The 19,095-nt window shown below is 39.2% G+C and overlaps 1 protein-coding gene across 4 annotated transcripts in view; it reads left to right on the top strand.

Moving 5' to 3' along the window:
- Window positions 1-19,095, top strand: part of ZNF521 (zinc finger protein 521) — a 283,441-nt gene that overhangs the window by 2,575 nt on the left and 261,771 nt on the right. The gene's annotated exons all lie outside the window — the stretch shown is intronic.

The following is a 19,095-nucleotide window of genomic DNA, read 5'->3' as shown; positions in this document are numbered from 1 at the left end:
GCCCCTGCTCTTCCCGCCGACCCCTTTGGTCTTTTGCGTGGTGGGGTCCAGCTTCCCGTCGTCCCCGGTAGAGAGGGAAGTTTGCGGGTTGCCTGTGGGGGGATTTTGGCGGGGGCGCGCTGGCTGGCTGCAGCGGCGTGGTTGGGGGCGGGGGAACCAGAAGTTATTGATCTGGTGGCTGTGGTGGAATGTGGCGAGGAGAGTCACGTGGTGGCCTCCTCCTCCTCCTCCTCTTCGGCCTCCTCCTCCTCCTCCTCGTCTACCTTCCCGAGCCTCCTCCTGGGAACCAGAAGTTATTGATATTGATCTGGTGGCTGTGGTGGAATGTGGCGAGGAGAGTCACGTGGCGGCCTCCTCCTCCTCCTCCTCTTCGGCCTCCTCCTCCTCCTCCTCGTCTACCTTCCCGAGCCTCCTCCTGGGGAAACTGGGGGCGGCCGGCCGCTGGAAGCCGGGAGGTCTGGCGCTCAGAGGCCGAGAGCGGGGAGGGCGAGCCGCGGAGCGCGAGGACCGGAGGAGGTGCGGGCCCGCGGGGCGTGGAATCGGGGCGAGGGCACGGGGGCTACGGCGGTCGGCGGCTGAGGGCCCCGCGACCCCAAAGGCGGAGGACAAAGGGCGGCTTGTGCGCCCGCCGGGGCCCGCGGGGTCCCGCTGAGGTCCGCGCGGCCCGGCCCCGCCCTCTGGTCCCCGGCGACGGCGCAGCATCCTCTTCCTCCTCAGCGGCCCGGGCCCCGGCGCCCAGTCGCCCTTGTTACTGCCACCCGGACTCCCGACTCGGCCGCTGGTCGGGGGAGGGGTGGGCAGAGCCGGGCGCCTCACGCTCCCGGCCCCGGCCCCGGCCCCGGCCCCGGCCCCCGCCGATGTGTATTTATGAACTCGATTAACGGAGCCCTCACCGCACACACAAAGCCCTTTCTTCTCCAGGGAAGGGACGGGGTGGGGGAGGGCCTCGCAGACTGGAACGCTTTCTGTTTTTCTTGAAGCACAGAAGTTTTAGTTTGAAAACGAGATGAATCATTGACGTGTGTCTTGACACAGTTTTTGTGGTCATTTCCATTCACGTGAGCCACACATTTTCTGGGAAAACCTAGACAAGGGCCTTAAAGATGCAAGCGTGGAGAGTGAAAAAATAAACGCCACGGGCGTGCGCGGGTGTCAGGGTAACGGCGGACGACGCTCGCGCTGGGGGAACTTGCCGTGAGCCTCTCAGCTTCCTTAAAAGTCACGCTGAGCGGAGTACCAGGACGAACCTCTTCCTCGTCACTCGGAAAGAACTTTCCGAGTTTGATAGGGGAGCGCTTGGTGTCAGCCCGGTTTTAAGGGCTGCTGGGGGCTTTTTATTTTTAAAAAGTTTATTGAAGTTTGCACAGTCGGTAGTTTTGCTCATCTGCAGTTTCTGGGCATTCAGCTCGCCTGCCTTTGGAATGAATTCACGGTGAAAGTTCTGTTGATTGTGGTGCATGTGCTACCCCGGGCTTCCTCAAGATTTATTCTCATGCACGTAGGATTTTATGGGCGGTCAGTGAAGCTGTCAGTTGGCGGTATTCGCAGGGCAGTCTTTGACAAGTCGGATTGCAGAATAACTGGGACGGAGACCTGTGCAGTCCTTAAGTTAATAAGCAAAAAAATGGCAAGTGAAAATGAGTAGAGGGCATTTTATTCTTTTGTTATATTGTCATATCGCAAAAATATTCCGGTATCTTCTCCATGAAGACACAGCATCTGTGTTTCAACTGCCAAGTTCTAAATAAAATATTTACGTTAAAAACAAAGATTTAGCTTCCATTTTCTGGGTGGGCACGGAACACAGTGGTGGTCTCCTCTGTCAGATGCTTGGAAGGCTCCCAGAAGAGCGAATGGCCTCAGGTGGGCTGGCTGAGCTTTGGGGTGAGAAGCTGAAGACAGGAATAAAAATAGTACAGTCCTCACTGAAGAGTGGATTTGTTTTTCTTCATTTACCTGGAAAAACACATATTTAGATGAGCTATGTCAGATGAGTAATTGTGATGTTAGTAGCGGTTTTGGAGCAGTAGAATTGGCATTCTAGGTGGCTCCTGTTAAATCCCTAGCCTTTTCTTCACTATTTTCCTTCCCCTGTGTCTTCCAGGAAGGGTCTCCATTTTCCAAAATGTGTTCGAGGAGTGTTCTGTCCATTATATTGTTTGGAAGGTCACACTTGGATCCTAGAAAAGCCAGAGAGGTATTATTATGACAAATATTCTGGCCTAGTAATAATAATAATAGTAAGCAATGAGCAACACTTTGCTATCAGCAGGCATAGCAAGGCAGCTTTGATTTGTTTCTTTCATGAAGAATTGATTAGTAGTTTTGCAATTAAGAGATAAAAATGGTGATTTGGTTAGAGGAGTGACAGTATTTCAAAACCTTGCAGATTACTTTTCACCAGTTTGAAGGAGGCATTGGAAACCATGAAAATGCAATGGGCCCTTCTAAATAAAACATGAAGTTCTGCATTCAATCTCCAACTTGTCTCCTACATCCACACTATTTCTTTAACAAACAAGGTTCAAAAGATATTTCTGATATGGCTGTCACTTCTGATATCATAATTTGAAACTCGTGTCTCAGGGGAGTAGTTTACATAAGGCAGGTACAAACATTCAAACAAAATGACAGTTAAGTTTGGAGTTTCTGTTTCCAACCAAATCCTTAAAAATAAGGACTACCAAAAATTCTATTAATAGTTGAATTTATTTTGGGTACTCATACATTTAGCATTTTGAATGAATATCTACTTTAAATTTTGCACGATTTTTTGTTCATAGCAAACTTTTGGGTAATTGTCCTAATAACCTGCCTCCTGGGAGTGGCTGCCAGGTTTCTGGCTGCAGTGGAGCGTGCCCTGCTTGGTCTCCTTACGTCCTCCAAAGTGCATTAAAACTGTTAAACACCAAAGAGATTCACTTTTCTATTTGTGAAAGCTGCGAACTATATTTTGAAACATGGAACTGTTTTACCCCTTCTCCTCTCAGAGCCCTAGCATCAAAATTCTCAGTCCACGCACAAAGTCAAGAAACTTATTCTGTCCTTATGCTGCGAATCTTCAGAAAAACCCTTTCTGTCTAATGAAACAGAGAGTTAAAGCCAGTATTTAGAGGCATGGATGGTCAGACAATTAAATGAGTTACCCTCTACCCCATTTGCATTATTTGGCTATTTATCTCAATTCCTGAGAGTAACCACGAGATTTGAATAGATTACCTGCCTGAAAATAGTCCTGCTATCCGCTTGTTTTCTGAGGTAGCAAATCAGTGGCATCAAATTGGTCAGTTGTGACCTACTTCTGTTTTTTCTTGCTGGCTCTTTATTCTGTTTCTTGTGGTGCTTCTCTGATGGAAGTGCCTCTGCCATTTTACCTGATAAAAACAATTTGGGGGGAAATTTACTCCAAAAAGCACTTGTAAGAAGGAAAAAGTGGTCCACTTCATAAAGGTGTGATATATTCAGTAAGAGCCAAGTTATAAAGCTGGTGAGGAGAGAGGGGAGCACTTAGACATGTAAATGGCCAAGTTAAACACAAGACACAGTTAGGATATCTGGACCCTCACATGTTCATAAACCCATACCAGGGGTCTCTAGAGAGAAATGGTGGGAACCAGGGAGAAAGCCCCAAAATACCTTGTTTAACTTGGCTGTCACAGTAGCTAGCCCTTTGTAACTTGGAACATTTTGAAGTTATCACACTTAGAATTGACCTTTTTCCTTTTTCCCATTTACCTTCTTTTGTACTTACAAAGTGTTTTTTTTTTAAGGAGAAATAATTTATTTAGAGATGGCAAAAATATAATGAGGTGGCAAAAATTCAGCTCTCAGTTTAAAGAAGAAATGTAAACTATAGAATTTGAAAGAAAAGGCAATGGGTTTTAAGTCCATAACCTTTCAAAAGTCAGAAAACCTATCTACTAGGCTGTATTCTCTGGTGGAAAAGCTCTTGAAATTGTAGGTGTTAAAAAAGCCACTGCAGGGAGCTTGTACTAGCTCCTAACTTTAATAGAAACATTAAACTCTCCAATCCTTATTTAAACACATTTTTTTTCAAAGTCAAAAATGTATTTCCTTATAGGTAGACAGGTGAAGTATAACTAAAAAAGAAAAAAAAAAGTGGTTCTCTTGTACTCTGTGTTTTATTTCTTAAAAAACAAAAACAACTCCTTATCACTAGAGGTTCAGTTTTGGTTTTGGAAATGATGCCATAGTAAGGAAACTATTGCATTAAGACAGTAATAGTTTGCTTTTAATTAAAACCTGCAATATAGATTTTTGCTCAGAATTATTTTTAGATAAATGAAGCATGACTCCCTTTTTTAATAACTAGATTTAAGCTAAGGTAAGTTTTTAAAAAAATATTGAGAAAATATCTACATATATTCTTTCTCATAATTGTGGGGGCAAAATACTCTACTAATTCTGCAGCACACAGCAATATATGCATTTACTTTTGGATTTAGATGCTAAAAAGCCTGATTATTGGAAACACTGCAGAAGCTCAGTGTTTGTACCACCTTCACAAACAGTTGCAGTTGGACTTTTATGCATCTATCAAGCAGGGACTGTTTCTTCCCTCTACCACCTCTAAATTATACTGACTAGATGTTGAAGTCATTAAATTGATTATAGTCCAATCAGTAGACAATCCTACATAAACAAAAACAGCAATTACAGCTGGCACGAATCCCATGAGTGCTAGTCAAACTTCCAGGACTGATGGTCCAGTGAGTCTTTTCCAAAATGCTGGTTTCACAATTTCAGCAGTTCTGGCAGCATCTTCCTAAAGGGAGGGAACAAAAATTCATAAGATTCCACTTGGCCTTAAAAACAAAAACATCTGTTTGATGCATGAGTGGATTGTTGGCTTTTATTCATCTAGTCAAAAAAGGGTGAAAAATAGGATATTGAACATAAAAGCGTACATGTAAAAATGAAATTACAAAGGGATTTGAGATTAGCAGCTTTTTATAAAGCAAGCTGTTAATAATTTTTCTTTTTTGTTTTGCCAGAGTATTCCCATATCCTTTAAAATCCATTGTAGTTATTGACAGCAGTGATGTCTAATAGTGATGACAGAATTTTTCAACTTTTTGCTTTCAGTAATTATACTTAGTTCTTTTTGCTTGCTTGTTTGGGTCATTGCAAGTCTTGTAGCATATTTGTAGGATATTTCTTTTCAACTTACAGGAACATTTTTGCTCCCTTCCTTTTATTTTTAAAGGAAGTCAGTTTTTGAGAATTGGCTAGTCTGGTAAATTCTAGTGAAATACTTGTTGACGTAAATCGAAACATAATATCAAATATACTTGCTTGAGTTTTCATTTTGATGTAAAACCATGCAATGAGGAGAAAGAGGTTTTGATAGTAGAAAAGAGCAATTCTACCAAGATCAATTAAGAATTTTATGAAAGGTGTGTTTTTCCTATTACTGTGCTTTATTAATTCATCTGACAGAATTCACATTGCTGGTTTAATGTCACTAATTCTGTTGCTATAGAATACATTCTTCATGGCTGGATTTAATGAATACCATGTTGAGTTTTTAGTTATTTCTTAGAGAAAATAATTTTAAGACTTGCAACATATTTTAGAAGCCTTATGGATTGTTTAAAATGTAAATGTTGTCATTAAGTAATATGTTAAAGAATGCTCTTGAATTGAATGAAATTTTGATACAAAGGCTGATATGCTGGCTGAGTATTTTCCCAGATGTATTTAATTTTTTTCTCCACTGACTCCCATTGTGCTGTCAAAGGTTAAAGTTAGTTCTGTGGGGGGGATGCATGCAAGTTTCTAATCCCATTTCAATTAAATCTGAAATATGTTCCCGTTTTTTGTTTGGGGATTACATGGTACACTAGCTAGGATTGCATATACCTTGTTTGCTGTAATGAAAGTGTACTTGTCTGATTTAAAATACGTTCTGCAACAATATTATTACAAAGCAATTAAAACTTAAAGTTAACATTAGTAAATTTAAATAGCCCTGTTATAGTATTAATCAAATAGTGTAAGGAACGCTTTTAAATGGTTTAAATAATTATGCAACTCTTGGCATAAAAGCCCAACACAAGATAAATCTTTGAAAACTAAGAATTGTGGCTTTTTTTTTTAACTTTAATTTTAGGCAGCTTGGGCTTTTAGCATGCATCACATTCCACCTCTAGTATAAGTAATTATGCCAGTTTAGTAATTATTAGAGATGAAAGAAATTCAGTAAGACATGAATTCTTTAAAACTTCAGTAGCTTCAGTTTTAGCAGGCATAATGATCAAGTAGCAGTTACCCAGCTGCCTGGGGACCCTGCCACAGCTACAGGCACTGGGCTGATCTTGGGGGTATCATTATTATGGCAGCACACACTACCATTGGCATTTCTATTCTAGATGTCTGATTGCAGAGGTTCATAATTTGGTCATTAAAAAAAATGCAGATTTAAATATTACTGTCTAGAAATTCCCCTTTTTTAGAAACCCCTCCCGAAAAAGGATAAATGCTTATATTTAAAAATTATTATTTTAAATTGGACACCAATTTTAATTTCATGGGATAGTAAATGCTTTGAAAAATTCTGAAAAGAAAAATATATATGTCAATTTGTCAGTTGCATGTGCATATGTTGAACATGTGTTGAGCATTTAAAGTCTTGTTTTCAAATGAAGATGATTTGGTTTGGAAAGCATATACTGTTCATGCATGAGCATAGCTGTCTCCCACTGAATGTGGTCAAGTGACTGACATTCAGAATATTCATTTTCATAATTCTGTAGGAATTATGTTTTGGTGTTTAGGTTTCAATAAAAAGTTTTATATGTGTGAAATCAAAAGGTTTCAGTTATCACAACTCTGTATGAGATATATACCTAAGCAATATGTACACACATACAAACATACTCTGACCTTCTATTTAAAATATACTTTGGTTAGCGAATTCATAAGTGTTAATCACTTTTTAAGGAAAAATATGGATTGAATTGGATTTTGCTTAATACAAATTGGTATCATTGTAAAGAATAGAATTTTTCTTAGAAATTAAATCATTGTACCATTGAGGTTCATTATTTCACTGAAATTATTTCTCCTTTCTTTCTCAAGATTGGCTTTTCCCCAAATTTCTTATCCCATCAGTGCACTATGAGAGATGTATCAAGATGGAAAGTTATTTACCTGACGGGAACGAAGGAGATACGTGGTTCTCATTCTCAAGTCTAGACAGTCGCATATATTCATACGGAATACATTTGTGAAAACCTATGAAGAGCTGAAGGGTCAATAAGGTGAACGATAAATTCCTGTACTGAAGGGGTGCTGTGACCGACCAGGACTCTAAAAAATATTACAATTTTTTAAACAATATGTTGACTCTTAGAAACAATTTCTAGCATTTCAAATGTGTTTCTTAATGTTATTCTTTTCCTTTACAATAGAACCAGATTAGGTCTAGTAAGTGCATGAATATGACTTAATAGTAATTGCTTTCAGCATTCCTAATGATTTAGCGTGTCTCAATTGTTAGAAGTGTATTAGACATATGCTTTCTATCACTAGTATCACACTTTTGTCTTTTCTTATTTTTATACATTTAAGGCAGTTAAGTATTCGCAAACACCACTCTACCAAGTACCAGTGAAGCCAAAAGAGAACTTTTGGTTGGGAAGGTGATGCCGTCATGAGTTCCAGTGAATGTTTTGTTCATTAGCTGTTGTACGGAGAATCTGAGATTGCTCTGTGGAGGGTGGTTTGGGGCTGTCAGTGTGTAATATACAAAGTTAGATGTACTTTTTGCGGACATGAGGCAAGAGGTGAAAAAGAACTGTGGACTCAAGGGAATGCATATTAATTCCTGGAAAGAGTTGAGAATAAAAACAGAAAAAAATTAGTTATGGTCATAAGTATTATGACTTGGATATTAGTGCCAGTAAGGAGATGGCTGTGGAGTGGAAAGGGCACAGGGGGCGAGCTCTGATTTGCTGTCTGCACTTTTTGACAAGTCACCTTACCCTCTGTTCTCCAGGATTCGGATTTCCTCTCCGTAGACTGAGGGGGCTCATTTCATCATTCAACAAGTTGTTTTTTGTTTGTTTTTTCTAGTGCTTATTTTGTCCCACGCACTGTGCTAGTTCCAAATATTCAGTTGTGAACCAGACATAAGCTTTGCTCTTATGAAGCTTAGAGTTTAGAAAATCGGATGAGATGTTAAATACTTTGCATTGCTTTTTAATTTGGGGGAAGAAAGCAATGCAAGTGGTGGGAGATATGTGTATATGGTATATTCACTTTTCAGCAAGTTGGGTCAGTTAAAAAAGTTAGATAAAATGAGTTTCAAAAACACTTTTGGCACCGAAAGTTTGGTGAGTTATACTTTTTGAGAATGGTGAGCTTTGTTTTCTCTTATGATTAAAAGGTAGATACGCTCACTTGAACTGAAACCACTAAATACAATAGAATATCTATTTCCAACTCATTTTGGATTTAGGTCATTGACTTTGCCATATCTTTTAGCCCTCCTAAAAGATCTAGATAATGTTTCTAAAAGCTAATTGTGTGATACTAAAGTAAATTTTTTAAAATTTCAAAGAATTTGTGGCATCCTTGAAATAATTGGAGGCGCTTGGAGAATGTGTATGATATTAAGAAACAGCAAAACTAAACCTCAATTAAGAGTCCCTAATTGCTATATAAAATCGAGGTGAAACAAGTCATGAGGAATTCATTCCATTAAATATTCAGGAATAGAACACTAAAGAATGACACAAGTTAGTAATGAAACGTCCATAGCACAGGTTTAATTATTTTTCCCCAGGGAAATAGGTGAATGCCTTGAAATAAACTTTTACAGAATCATGGATCTTAAGCATAAGACACCTTAGGGATAATGATATTGGTTGTCTTGATGGTCTTCATGTTCAAAGACGTGAGTGCAGAATCAGCGGTGATGGTGGAGTGTAACTGACCGGAGAAAAAGACGATCACATGAAATCCCTTTTGCTTCCTCCAAAATCATATATGTCATTTTCATAAGTATTGCATCACTATAGCAAATTTTTAATCTTCAAAATAAAAGCATTACAAAATAATAACAGCATTTTGTAGCTCCCGTTAATTGTAACTGTTTTTTTTTATACTTGCTGATTTGCATATTTAAAATCCAATATGAGTGTGATGGTCTGGCAGACCCCTGGAATGGCTGCCTAGCTCTGTCTTTGCCTCTGGGTCCCTCAGGCCAGGAGAAGGTCAGCCAGGTGCCTGGCTCATACTAAGAGCTCAGTAAACTTCTGTGGAACCAAAATCACTTTATTGTTATTATTTTTTTACCAAAGGAATATGTTGATGACTTCTGAGTTCCCTTCTCTCTCTAACACCATAGAATTCTCATTTTGAAAAATTGTAATTCTTGCAAGTTGATCAGTAATTCATATTAAATGGGGCAGGGATGCTTTTAAAATTGTGAACTTGATTGGGTTGTAGCTGAGAACAAAATCAAACAGCAGAGCTTAGAAGGTCTTACTTTTCACTGTGATTTCCCGTCCAGACCCCCTATTTAGGGAACTAACACAGAAAGAAACATGAATTACACACTGAACCATTCTCGGGGCCTTTATAAGGATTCTGACTCTGTTCAAACTCTGGAATTTTCATAGAGCAGCTTTCAGCTTCTAGATGAGAACCTTGGGCCAGTGACCAATTCACCCCACTAGGGGTTTGTCATGTCTCAACTGGGAGCAGCCCTAATAGCAGCAGCTACTTTGAACTAGAGTTTGTCTGTGTGTGTGAGTGACTCACCAACTCTATGTTTGCCTGGGTCTCGGGTGGGTTTTGGCAGTGGGAATAGGTGTGAATCTGCAGCTGTGCAAGGTCAAAGTGTGTTGCTTTAAGGACAGCATTTTAATTTAGTTTCATTTACGCTGGCGCCTCCTCTTCAATTCGTGTCCATCCATTTGCCCAAATGCTGGTACCATTTTCGTAAAGCAACATTTCCCAAACCTTTAATGATTTTCCTCGCTTCACTCCTCCAGGCTTAGATTGTAGATTCTCAGGTTGGTTTTGTACGACAACAAAGGCTTGAATATTGTTTTCATTTCTTAAGATTCATCTCACATCTTCTGTGGGGCTTTTTCTGACCCACCCGAGTTAAAATGACTCCTCTCTTTCTTATCCCTTCCATATCTCATATGTCATAGGAACTATGACAATACCTTGGTTTTCTGGTTTGTCGATAAGCTTTTTGAGAGCAGAGTTCTGTGTGTCTTTTCTTTGAATCCCCATAGCCTAAAATTAGGTGGTAAACAAACAAGCATACAAATGCACAAACAAATGCATTAATACACTCATGTGTTTAATCAACAAATATTTACTGCACATCCATCATTTACCAGTCCTGGAGTGCTAGGAGTTGGGGATGCTATGAAGGAGACAGGTAGGGTCTATGCTCTTGTGGAGTCACAGCCAAGCAGTGGAAATACATTAAATGAACAATTCAGTAGATGCTAGTAATTTATAATTAGGTGAAGGGAAAGCCCTGGTGTTATGAGAACATTTCCCAGAGATATGAGTGAGGTCAGGGAGGGATCCTGGAGGAAGCACTTTCAAACCAAATCTGAGGTTTAATATGTTTTTGAATGGAAACCATTGAGCATGCTCATGCATGCTACAGGAATTCTTATTGAGTACCAATTATGTGTCAGGTGCTAAGGATACAGTAAGGAAAAAGTCAGACGCAGTTGCCCAGTCATGGGTTTCACAGAGCTAACAGTCTATGAAGACATATTTAGATGACTCTTTGTGTCCCTCTTAATGTTGTTTAACTCCAAACTGTACTTAGTTTTGCAACAATGGTATACATTCAGTTCATACAAATGGTACCTATTATTTGCACATGACTAACATGAAGGTTTAATCATAGTCGATTGATTAATAATCCTTAAATTAAAAAGGAAGCACTTTCAAACCAAATCTGAGGTTTAATATGTTTTTGAATGGAAACCATTGAGCATGCTCATGCATGCTACAGGAATTCTTATTGAGTACCAATTATGTGTCAGGTGCTAAGGATACAGTAAGGAAAAAGTCAGACGCAGTTGCCCAGTCATGGGTTTCACAGAGCTAACAGTCTATGAAGACATATTTAGATGACTCTTTGTGTCCCTCTTAATGTTGTTTAACTCCAAACTGTACTTAGTTTTGCAACAATGGTATACATTCAGTTCATACAAATGGTACCTATTATTTGCACATGACTAACTTGTGTACAAGTTCTGGCCATCGTTTGTACATGGGCCTGGTTTTTCCACTCTAAGTAAACTACCCTAACTATATTTCTTGAGTTTTTCATCACTTAGATCTATTTATTCTTCCAAATATCTGAATTTTTTTTAATAATTCTTATAATGCTGTCTAAATATGGGATAAACTCACTCATTTTGGCATCATAAGAGAATTTAACAACTCTCCTCTCCATTTAACCTCATAGATAATTAGGAAAATATATACGAATCATGTAATATATTTCTGCTTATGATCTTTACAAATTCTTAGCACATTTTCCACATCCAGGAGCAAATACTAGAATGTGACAGTGCATCAACAATTCATGAGCATATTCTGTAATTGAAAACTTACGTAGAAAAACTGCGGAAAGATGATAAAAAACAGAGTAATCTACCTACCAACGCTCTTCTTTTTTTTTTTTCACTTTTCAGCTCACATTTTTTAAACACTTTCTGTTGTCTCTATTCACGATGATATTATTCACAAAGTCCCAAAAGACAGTCTATGACAGGATGTTTGAAGCTACAACCCTTATCACCATCCACATAATTCTCTAAGCCAAGTCTTAGTGAGATGCATCCATACCCTGGACAGGCTAATAGTGTCCCCCCTACCCCCAGTCTATCTGAAAGTAGAGCGTTCCTATGAAACCTTTTGTATAGGAACTGGTGTATAGCAAGGAAGCAATTACCTTAGGACACATCTTGCTAACAGATGCACAAAATAAATCGAGATAAAGCACAGATGCTCACAGACACAGTTCAAAGCTCTGGTGGCTTGTTGCTGCGATGCCCAGTGTAGTTCCTGGGGAAGGAGTTGGTGGTGCCACTCTTGCTGCTGGGGGGTGAGCGCTGCCTCTATAACGGCTGGACTTGCTGCAGAACACTCACGAATGCTATTCTTGCTTTCCACCTTCTTTTCTAAAATCGAAAATCCTCTTCGGATTTCTTTCAGTTAGAGAAAGCAGGTACTAATGTAGATCTTTCATAAAATCAAAGTGGCGGAAAGCGAACTTTCAGAAAGCTGGGGATATTGGTGATGTGTTGTCCCTACCAACTGTTCTTTAAATAGGTGATTTAGAGGAGGAGGATTCTAGTGGTAATGTCTTCGGCAGTGAACTGGACCATTCTTAGATGGCAATGCATATATGTGGGTATCTTGGGTATCTTTTATTCCCAAACAAAAGTGGGAGCTCTCTATGTTGTCTTCCCTAAGTATATTTCCTAGAAATCCCTCCATATCAACACTTAAGACCTTTCCCTTTATTCTAACAACTGTATCCATTGTATGATGTTCTATCATTTATTTCTATTTTTTTACTTGTTTATTTTACTAGTTACAAATGTTGCTTCAGTGAGCATACACACATCCTTGCTAACACGTGTGATTATATATATATGGTGTAAATTTCTAAAAATGGAATTGCTGGATAAAGGGAACACCCATTTAACATTTTGATAGATATTGCAAATGTGCCCTCCACAGAGGTAATGCCAGTTCACACTGCTGTTAGCTACAGGATTAGAGAGTGCCTGTGTTTAAATACTTTATCTTTACTGATGTGGCTTGTGAAATAAACAAAATGGTATTTCATTGACATTTTAATTAGCATTTCTGTAATTATGAGCATCTTTTCATATGTTTACACAACCATTTGTATTTATTTTTCTGTGAATTGCCTTTTTATTTCCTTGACTCTTTTATCTTTTGGTTTGAAAGAGCAGCTCATGTAATAAGAAAATTAGTCCTTTTCCTGACTTACATGTTGCAAATTTTTCCCTCAGTTTTTCTTTTGACTTTGTGGGTGGTAATTTTTTTTCTTCTGCCATACAGAAGTTTAAATGTTTTAATTTTCAGTTTTGTCAGGCTTTCCCTTGTAACTAATAGAGTTTGTGTCTGACATAGAAAGGTTTTTTCTTTTTTCTGATCATTCTTCTAGTTCTGTCTTCTCATTACAGTGGCTTCAGAGCCTTGTCTGCCCCCCTTCACCCTTCTAGGTCCAGCACCCAAGCATATCTGTGGAAATATAATAGGTGCTTAGCAAACATTTAGTACATGGGTCAATAAAGTATGGTGGTTAAGAGCATGGGTGTTAAGTCAGACTCCCTGGGTTGAAATTTCAGTCTGTGGACCTTGGGCAAATTATGAAATCACTTGGAACTACAGTTTCTGTATGTGTAAGTGAGGGTAATGATAGTACCTAATTCATAGGGTTGTTGTGAGAATTCAGAGTTAATTCATGTAAGCTCTTAGAATAGTCTCTGTCAGATAAGAAATACCTAGTAAATGTTTCTTACTCTCACTCTCAAAGGTCTTCCCCCTTTTGTGGGGAAACCCTTCATCCCATGGGCTACAAGTCTTTTCTGTGGATTTCTAGGTACCCGTGTGGCTGGACACAGCTTTCAGAGGCCTGCCTTGGATGGGTCCCTTGTGGACGTCTTTGCTGGGTTCAGTCTACCATGGCCAGTCCCTTCCCACTGGCCAAAGCAGCCCTTGATTCCAGGCTCCACTTTGCTTTGCCAATGTAGAGAGAGTCGTGAAGGAAAAAATCCTGCAGAAATTCCAATTAAAAGATAATGGAAACATAAAGTGGAGCTCATTAATTTTAGAGCCTCTGCCATCTTCTTCGTAAGTCAGGTCTTTGTGGTTCTTTGCAAAAGGGCCGTCACTAAATGCTGATTTGCAAAGGTGGGCTAATCGTTCTTGGGAGAGGAGGTAGAGACAAATAATTCACATATCATTATGAAGGTTTAATCATAGTCGATTGATTAATAATCCTTAAATTAAAAAGGTTAAAAAAAAAAAGTAAATCTGGACTTGAGTTTACAAAGGAATTAGCCGAACAAGGGGATGATTTTCTACATCACCATACCCATCAGTAAATTGATCTAGAAGCATTTGCTTCTAGGCTTCAGAGAGGAATTCTGTGTTGTCTAGAAGTGGTATGAGTAGAGGGTGTAAAGATGGAATGTGTCTTGCTGACTGGCTGTTACCTACCAGTCCGTGCCTGGCTGTGTCTAGCCGCTGCTTTAATTTTATGTGAAACCTTATTTTGGGGCAGATTGTCTGAATTTTCACTGCTCTTCATTTCTTCTTCATTCTCTTCTGCGGTAAGTCCTAACTGTTCGGTTTGCTTTATTTTTATTTCCCCTTGCCTTCCCTTGCTCATTTAGTCACCAGTCCTCTCTGTGTTTAGTTCATGAAATCACCCAGTCCCCACTCCCAGATTGCTGGGCTCCGACTGTCCCTTGGGGCTTTAGAAACCTAGCCTGTGCCGTTGCCCGCTGGTTGACCTCAGCACTCATTTGTCTGGGCAGACACTACCATGTCTTTTTAACTAAATTATAACTGTCATAAAGTTGTCTTTCTGTACGGACAAAGCCTAAAACCTTAATACATCCAATCAGATGACTTTCAAATATCCATTTATACTTTTTCCTTCAACCTTAATGCTAAATGAAGTGAAAGAAATAGTAATTGAAAATCGGGGTGGAGAGAGTCAGGAGGATTGTGCGAGGCCACTTTTAATGAGTGGAATATCCTTAAATGATAGTAGGTGACAAAGGAAATTCCACTTTGAGATAATTTGAAATAGATATCCTAGAAGACTCTTTAGAAAGGGCTGGGGTGGACTTTCAGTTTCCTAACAGGTCGGCCCTGGCTGGGGCTGGATGTCTTGTTAGAGAAGAGGTGAGAGGCCAGGGAAGTGCAGTGGCCCGAGTGGGGCAAGGATGCTGGAGCACCCATCTACCCTGACGTCTCCAAGACCGGAAGAGCTTCTGTGCCCCATCCCAAGTCACACCAGGACTTTGTGATAGAATAAGGAAGAGGCTCAGTCTCTTGATTTCTGATTCTAGGAATTGCCTCTCACGGCTGTACACATTCTAGGCTGTAGAAGGTAAAGTGACTTTCCCCATCCCTCTCACTCAGCCTCTCAACAAAAGCCAGAATCCTAGACCTCCTGCCCTGTGAGAGTCACCTTCCTTAGTCTAGTGTTAGCTGTCAAGGTCTCAGGCGTTTGTCCCCTATCAGTGTGTCCCAATGAGCTGACCTGGGGGATACCATGCCTGATGACCTGGTTTTGAATCCTGCATGTTATGAAACCTACTAAGCCTCAGTTTTCTTACCAATAAAATGGTAAGAATCTATTTCACAGGGCTGTTGTATTAGGTAACACATGTAAGATGCCTAACAGGTATCTTAGCAGCCTCTTAGAAAGTTTGTAAGTAGTACCAGCTTTTGATTATGGGTGAAGTTCACGGGGAAGCTGAGGAAGCAGACACAGTTCTTCCTCTTCATCTTTCCCTCTTCTGCAAAGTCCTGAGGCGTGCATGGCACAGTCTGTGGCTGCCTTGTTTCTTTGTGTAGAGCAGAAACTATTCCCCCCCTCTGGAGAAAGCCTAAGAGGAATGGTGTAAGTTTTTATATTCAACTTTTAGTAACCATTCTCTACAATGAAAGGGGGGTAATGGAGCTGGAGGAGAGGTGAGTTCACTCTTTATGGCCAATACTTCGTATTTGGGCACCTCTTTAATGTTTCTAAAGACACTGTGTATCTATTTCATTTGATCTTAAGTGAATCTTGTCAGTTATCATTGTCTCAGTTTTATAGATGAGGAAACTGAGGCACCGACACAGATCTCATCCCATTAGCACAGCTGAAGCAGAAAAAGAATGTAGATTTCCTGACTTGAAAAGAGGCAGGCTTGAGTCTCAGAATTTTCTAATAGAAGAAGCCAAGGCCAATCTTAAGCCAAATCAAGAGGAGGAAATAATGAATCCTTTGGCCACCACATCCTCCCCTCTTGTGTTCCTTCTGCTTTAAGCATTTTGATCTCAGTTCCCTCTACTATTCCACCCCCAACCCCCAAAAGTTACTTCTACAAGAAAAAAAAATGTGATATTAGTCAGTTACACCTGAGAGAGAATTGAAAGCAGTGGAAACCTGACAAATCCCTAATTGTGTGATTAAAGGCTTTGGCTTCAGATAAAAGAATCGCATGCCTCAGAAAGCTGATCTGGGAGGTATTTTAGAGAAGGTCGGGGTGGGGTGCGGTGCTGGAGTGAGGGACCCAGGAGTGTTTTCCCATTGCTGGTGAGCTCTCAGCAGAAATACTTATAGAGGTTGAGTGGACTTTCAAAGGTGTTCTTCTGGTTGCTGTCACTGAAAGGTCAGGAGATTTGCTTAGGTCGAGCCCTCCACCAGTTTGAGTGACAGGAGAAGTGACCAATGACTGTGCCTGGAACATTGGCGCAATGCAGCTGACTTTGGGCTGAATAGTTCCTGGTAATGTCACGTTGGGTGTTTTAAATCCACTGTGTGGAGAAGCTAGGGGAGAAACCAAGTCACATTTCCCACTGGCAGGTTACCATCCTGAAGCAATGTCTGCTTTCTTTCATTTGAAATATGCCACTTTTCCATGCAAATTTGCTTTGTTGTTGTGACAAGATGGACACACGTGTTGGATGTGGGCTGTCCCGAGGACTGGTGGGACATCGATGCCATCTATGGAGGGAATCGGGCACGACCCGTCACCATCCCTGAAGAAATGACGCCAATTCTGATGTCTTAGAGATGAGAGCTCAGAGATGGCACATAATTTTTTTTTATAGTGTTGGCTAAATACAGACTTTCAAAAGGGTTGGATTTTTAAAAATTGCAAGTAGTAGAATTGACCAGATTAGTGTCCTTATTATTCTTCTAAGAACATAGGGTGAGATCTCCTGGCTCACCATTTGAGAACATGTTCCTTCTCCAGTGAAAATTATGTTTCTGAATGTTATATATATGTGTGTATATTTATATATATATTTTCTGCTTATTAAAGCACATGGTAAAAAACTAAGATGGTTAAATATGGTTATTTATCAGCCATTCTGCCCTATGTGTGATTGATTTAGTTGATTTTACTTTATGCATGTTTGGGGATTATCTGATAATAAATCATCATTTAAAACGTTTATGTGTAATATATACTATTTATATCTATATCTATATCTATGCTCATTATCTTGACAAGTCAGGATTGAAACAATGTAAGTGGGAATATATTTCCACAAACGACTATTAATTTATAGTTACTAAGATAATGGCATACACGTTCTCTTTCAGTTCTATCTGGGTAGCTCTGTAAATTGTGTATTGATTATGCTAATGGCACTGGTGTCTTTATTACTTGTCTGCAGATACATGCAGATGGAATGCACATTTAAGGTTGTCATTCTGTAGGAAAAGGTGCCTTATTAAAATCTGGTTTTTGGAGATATTGCATTAGAACTAAAGAAAAACATTAAACTCATGGAAACATAAGCAGTTCTTGTGTTCTAGGAAATGAAAAGTGCAGTTAAAAAGTTAAAAAATGATGCTCTTTTATTCCCTTTGTTTCAAATTCCTTAAGGAAAGTGTTTCAGAAATGGTACTAAATCAATAATGATCTATTTTTATAGTTTATTTTTGGTTGTGTGGCCTTTTTTGTTTTGTTTATCAGGCTGAAGGAACCTTAGACATTTAGGGTTGCCTATATTTTAAAATTTATTGCCCAACTAGAGGAGAACAAAATGAATTTTTTCCAATTGTACATAAATTTTCTTGTATTATGTAATAGCTCATAAGTCATAAATCACAGCCTCACTTTTTGTTCTGATCTTTCATTATACAAACATGTACCTTATTTTATAGGATTTTTCTCTTTCCTTCTTTCTTTTTCACTGGGCCATCATGTTACCAAATAAGTTGTTTAGAAACGACTTTCTTATCTTCCTGAATGGGATCATTTCTTAGAAATGTGGGCTGTACACTTACTTGTGTGCCAGCTCGAAAGGAAAGAAAAAAAAATCTTAAAAAAATGTTGTTTTAAAATTATTTTCCACTTTATTTTAGTGACAGTTTGATCCCCAGTTTGTTTGAGAACCAGTTGGAGCTTCGGAAGGGGAAAAAGGAAAAAAATAAGCAAAGTTTTTCACGTTCCTGAGCTATGTGGTTCCATTTAGTGGGATAATAATGCTCCATCCAGATCTTGTGTTTAATTCACAACGTTTAGGCAAAACCAGTTGTCCCGTCTTTCAAATATATCATTGCAATTAAGAAGAGAAACTTCCCAAATTAAAACAAAAGCAAAAACAAAAACAAAGTCACTAATAAAGAGAATGGAGTGGTAATATTTGAATCATTTTTGTGAATGAGATTGGAGTTTATCATCTCAAAATTTAAAGATGAGCATTGTTACATTGAAGCAAATGGATATTTCTTGTTCAAAACAAAACTTTCTCCCTAAGCTAGTGTTTCAGTAAGTGTTGATGTAGGTAACCTTGTGTCCAATTAAGAAATAGTGTTACAATTGGACTGGTGTTATCTACAATAGCTGAAGTCATAAGAACAGTTGGTAGAAGTATCAGAAAGTATGACGCCTGGAATATAAAACTTTTCTTCCCAGATTTTCTTTGGCTGGGATGGAGTAATGCTTCCTCGCTGTGCTACTATACCTGAGGCTTACTGGTTACATTTAAAGAAGAAATAACTAGACTTTTCCCCAGATATCCAAATGCCTGAATCCTAGTTTCAAAACGTGTTTCGTTTATTGTTGTAGTTGCCCTAGGAAGCATTTTTCAAGGTACCCGGTCATTATGTGCTAAAAACTATGCATAAATCTTTTAAAAATAATTTGTTTTCCTTCAGAGTGGATTTTTAGCAGTTTTAAAATCACTCGGCTGTAGCAAATTAGACCTGTATATCTGGATATTAAAAATATTTTTATGTAATATTTTTTCTGATATAAAATGGAAGAAAGGGTCCATGAGGCTTGGTTTAATTTTTTTTTTTTT

Source organism: Physeter macrocephalus, chromosome 19 (genome assembly GCF_002837175.3).
Source record: "Physeter macrocephalus isolate SW-GA chromosome 19, ASM283717v5, whole genome shotgun sequence".
Classification (NCBI taxonomy): Eukaryota; Metazoa; Chordata; class Mammalia; order Artiodactyla; family Physeteridae; genus Physeter; species Physeter macrocephalus.
This window is presented reverse-complemented; position numbering and strand designations above follow the sequence as displayed.